Below are 5,275 nucleotides of genomic sequence, written 5' to 3'. Positions count from 1 at the left end.
ATACATATATATATGTGTATATATATATATATATGTATGTGTGTGTGTATATATATATGTGTATATATATGTGTGTGTGTATAGATATATAAAGAAGTCTATTGTCTGTGACGACATATATATGCAACATTCTTTGGATAACATTAATAAATGTTAATAACTAACAAGTTTCACGTAAAAAGTGAATACAAACAAGACATTCTAAGAAAACACAAAGCAATCTTACACTATTCTTTCTTCATTCCTCTTAAGATTCACACTTCCTTAACCAAAACTAATTTATTTTCCAAATTAAAAACAATATTTAATATAATTTTTCATAAATTTTACATAAATGATATTATAAAACTTTACAGAGCTCTAATACAACATGTTTAAAGATGTGAAATTTTAAACTATTTAAAAGGAGGTCAAGTCTGACCTCTGGGCCATGAAGCACTATATTAACAGCTCTGCAGAAAGAGAAATGATAAGGTATGAAATGAGTGCTCGGAAACTAGGACCTTATCAGTAAGAATACGACTCAAGCCTGTAAGACAAATTGCTCAGCAAGCAAGTCACCTTCCTGCAGTGATAAGGATCCAGCTGCATTTCCAATGCCACCGACTATCTCCTCCATCGTGTCTCCTAGTTTGATATCATACAGTCAAGGAATGGCTGACAGTTCTGAAGCATCTACCACTTATTTTGAATACATTTCATCAAAGTCACCTATTAGGATATCTATCTTTGTCTGTTAACTTACAGCATTAAAAATAAAAATTTTTAAAGGAGAGTCACTAACTACTAAGAACCCCTATAAGTTGACCCTTCAAAGAATGATTCTATTTCAGGTATAAGTAGTAAACTGTTACTTATGTAAGTTAAATAGTTTATTTGGTTTTTATACATAATATGTATAACATAAAAACATGTGAATACCACAAATTGTCTCACTCTAATCGCATACCTGAACACTCATGGACCGTTTCAACAGTTCTTCCACAAAGTTCCAATTTGATTCCATGTGTCTCTAGAAAGGAAAAAAATATTGCAGCATTCTACACATATATTTATAATTATAGCATAGCAGATTCAGTGAAGTACATTTTATCCTTATAAAGCTCTATAATTTCATGAATTTGTAATACTTCAGGGCAAAGAATTAGCTAACAGACCAAGAAAAGAAGTTTCTACAACTTTCCCAACATAATATAAACCTTATCAACTGTCTTATTAAAAGTGATGCTTCTACAGGATATAAGTAGTTTAAGAATTTTTAATTTTGCTGTCAGATGGTCTAAAAAACTCTGCACAGAAAATAAAATTAAATTTCACACAGTGCTACCTGTCAACAGTTTATTATCTGATACTCTCAATTATATGAAATATTCAGAAGAAAAAAATTAAAAAAGGACTTTCACACAGGGTACGGACTAAAAAGAATTCCATTTTTCCAACAGGACACCTGGAAGACGTTTTCACAGGATACTTAATTCTTAAACACTTAAGATGTGTAGAAACCGGTCAAAACCTAGAAACAAACAAACAAACAAAAAATCTCCAAGAGGAAGCAAGGAATATTTCTAGTGGAGAAAAAAAAAAAAAGATGTGACTCAAATATAAGAGTTCAAAAGTAAAGTCAGAGACCTTAAAGAATAAAGGCATAGACTCTCACTATACCATAAGAATATGATGTTCCAATTGCCTAGGCAGAGTGCAGAGGCTGGGGCTCAATCCCCAGCACGTGTACAGGTGCTGGTGCCGGCCCCGCCCCGGGGCACAGTGAGACTGACTGAGACTAGGCGTGGTGCCGCAGACCTGTAATACCAGCTCTTGGGAGACTGAAAACAGGAGAATCACTAGGAGTCTGATCTATGTAGTGAACCCCTGTAGACCCTGTGCTAAATACAAAAAAAGAATAAACTCAAAAGATCACTAACTACACTATAATAAACTGCTGAATAAATAGTACCTTAATAAAGACATAAAGCAACTATAGTAGCCAGGCTCTAACATACACCCCATAACTTCGGCCCCATATTCCTACTTTATGTACTCCCCTCGCACACTGTACAAGGGTCAACCCTGCCACAAACAGACATCCATACTAATATGAAAATAATAGGATGTCACCTCAAAGAGTAGGTTATAAGACACGAAAGCTCCACAATACTCTTGTTGACTTGATCCAAGAAAAATCATACTGCGAGAAGGGCTCAAGAGGTCCCCACAATGGGTAATGGAACCCATTCTGCCAAAACATGAAGTTGGAGGCTCATTTTCCAGCCCCAGTTGTCAAGCTCATGAAAGATCCTGACCCACAATCACCTACTTAAGTTGGTCCTAAATGCCTGACTTAAGAAAGTGCAAGGTAATGTTTGTTTTAAGCTGCTAATTTTGTAATGACTTAGTTACTTTTAGCAAAAAGTATTACTGACTTTTTGAAATATATTTATTTATACAAGTAAAATGAATGCAAAAAACACTGTGTGGAGAGAATGTGGGACAAACTATATACGGTCCTGCCCCAAGAGTAGGTTTGTACTTTGTCCTCTGCTCCTGGGATGTATCTAAGCTGTCAGAATGTTAAGCCAAAAGTAGCGGCATCTTGTTTTTGGGCCATGCATGGATGGTCTAACAATGCACTGAAAACAGACGCTGACCAGACCCATCTTAAGAGTAGGGCCTGGTCATGTTTAAAAGACTAACAAAGTGATTTAGATTGGTCACTTTGGGTCAGCTGACTTAAGAGACTGAGAAAAAATAATTGCAAGTAGTCAACAGATCATGCCTAAGTATTGCAAAGTCCAAAAAAACTATGAACACTGAGTGAGCCACCCTGGTTGGCAATATTCATACACTGCCATACACTGGTGATAGGAGGTGAATGTGTCCTGATCCCACAGGGAGAAGACAAGAGAATCCACAATTGGTACTTAGACTGCATTCTGCTTTATGTGCTTCTTTCTTTCTCTGATGTTAATCTATTTCCTTTCTCTGTAATATACATGAGTCTAACAGTTTTCAACGAGTTCTGCATATCCTAGACCTGAGGACAGCTCTAGGAATTTCCAAACTTGCCACTGCTGTCAGAAATGAGGGTCTGGTTCCATTTCCAGCCCAAATTCCATGCCAGCCCTGCCTCAGGGGCATGCCGAGATGGCGAATGAGACTGGGCACGGTGGTGCACGTCTGTAATCTCTGCTACAGAGGAGAGGCTGAGAACAGGAGGATCACTAAAAGTCTGATCTGTGTAATGATACCCTGTAGACCCTGTACTAAAAATATTAAAAATATTAAAAAAAAAAAAAAATGAGGGCAGTCTTATGGACTGAGCCCTGAAACTCAGTAGTTGGCTCTCAAAAAGGAGACCATTTTGCTCTATCAATATTACATGAATACTGTGTTAGGCTCTTTACACATTAATTCCTCAGAAAATTTAGCATTTTGCAAAAAACAAACAAAAATACAATGAAGTCTCAGAAAGACTACATGTGCATATATCAAGGAAATGCATTCAAATCCAAGCTGGTGTGGCTCCAAAGCCTGCAGTCTTTCTATTGTATCATATATTAGTAACCAGGTTTTTTCCCCCAAGCAAGCCTCCTTTTAGATTTTAGTGACTTATTTTTATATCATTCCTTCTTACTAACACACTGTCACCAACTAGGACTGAGAAGCACATGATAGAGTTTATATAATTTAAATTTTAGCTTTACAATTGGATAATGTTAGTAATTTCAACAGTACTAAAAAGGCAAGTCAGTCATAAGCATCACGGAGAAATAGCATAATTCTGACCCAAATAATTTCAATAATATGGCTCAAGATGCCAGCTATAACCTAAACAAATCAAGCATCAAAGGAAAGAATAGAACTATACCATGCCTAAAGCAAATACAAGAGTAGGTATCAAAGAAATACAGAATTGTCTCCCATAAGGAAAGTTAAATCAGAGCAACTTTAGCATATTTTCCTATATACCAAGTCATATCATTAGTCTCATTTCTAAAAGCCTAGTTAATAGCAGGTAAGAAGTTATCAATTTGGGATTATGATTTATATTTCATATCCTACCATTAAAACTAACAGAATCATTCAAAGTACTGAATAGGTCAGATCTCCACAAGAACTATGAAACAGATTCGCTTACTCTCCACTCCAGTAGAACAGAGATCTTACTGCAAGAATTAAGATCATATTTCACATCTTTTATCTGGTTGGCATTTCAAATATTCCAAACACAAGCAACAACTAGCCTCCCCAATTGCCCTATAATTCTTGTAGAGAAAGTCTACTGTTAAAACTGACCTCTGCTATAGGGTGTAGTGCCACCTGCCTGTGATCTTAGCCCCTCAGCAGGTTGAGGTAGGAGGATCCCAAAAGTTCAAGGTTAGCCTCAGAAACTTAGTGTGACCCTGCCTCAAAGCAAAAGTTTAAAAAAAAAAAAAAAAAGTCTGGCAGTATAATTCATTGATACTGTTTGCTTCAGTGACACACAAAAGGCCCTTGATTCAAGCCCCAGTACCACAAAAAAAGAAAGAAAGAACCTGATCACTGTAATGTTCAAAAATAAATTTCCCCTTTAAACTGTATTTGGTTTTAAAATAAATGACTATGATTGTGAGGTGAACACACTTCCATCTACGCTGAGAGAAAAAAAATTCAATAATAATATATGAAAATATTAAGATTTCAAAATGAGAACTGAAATATCAAATTTTCCTTATAGACTTATAAAAATCCCAAGTTAGACAAACTTTTAAGATAAAAACTAATTAAACCTATTTAAATACAAAGCTTTCAAGTGACATACGTTCAGTATACTGGCACATGGTGGAGTTTGTGCCTCTGGACAGAAAAAGTAAACTGTCAAGAAATTCAAACTGTCCTGCTACCTTGCGCCAGCGGGACCAGTCCCAGCCCAGGCGCAGCGTGGGCTGGACCCTCTCCCACCCCCTCAGGACGCCCCCCTCACCACTCCGCCGTACCTCCCCCACACCTCCCGCCCAGTAGGAATTTCTGCCGACTTCCAGGAAGCCCCAGACCCAGTCCTAGCCCAGGTCCGCAGTGGGAAGGAGCTGAGCACAGCAGGCAGACCCAAGCCAGACGCAGCTGGATGAGTCCAAACTCTGTAGAGCTCCACCTGAACTTCAGTATGTGTGAAGGTTATAACTACAGCAAAGATCGACACCAAAGGGCAGAAGACAGTGCTACACAAAATGACGAGAAGGAACAAAATGCAACCTCAGAACCCAAGCCCACCCGTAACAAGTGCAGAGGACACTAACAC

General features: G+C 37.5%; 1 protein-coding gene across 1 annotated transcript in view; it reads right to left on the bottom strand.

Moving 5' to 3' along the window:
- The window catches only part of Mms22l (MMS22 like, DNA repair protein), a 128,568-nt gene that overhangs the window by 88,952 nt on the left and 34,341 nt on the right, over nucleotides 1–5,275 (bottom strand). The gene's annotated exons all lie outside the window — the stretch shown is intronic.

Source organism: Octodon degus, unplaced genomic scaffold (assembly GCF_000260255.1).
Source record: "Octodon degus isolate 3935 unplaced genomic scaffold, OctDeg1.0 scaffold00022, whole genome shotgun sequence".
In the NCBI taxonomy this organism is placed as follows: domain Eukaryota; kingdom Metazoa; phylum Chordata; class Mammalia; order Rodentia; family Octodontidae; genus Octodon; species Octodon degus.
Note: the sequence above shows the minus strand (reverse complement) of the source record. Positions and strands in the feature narration are given on the sequence as shown.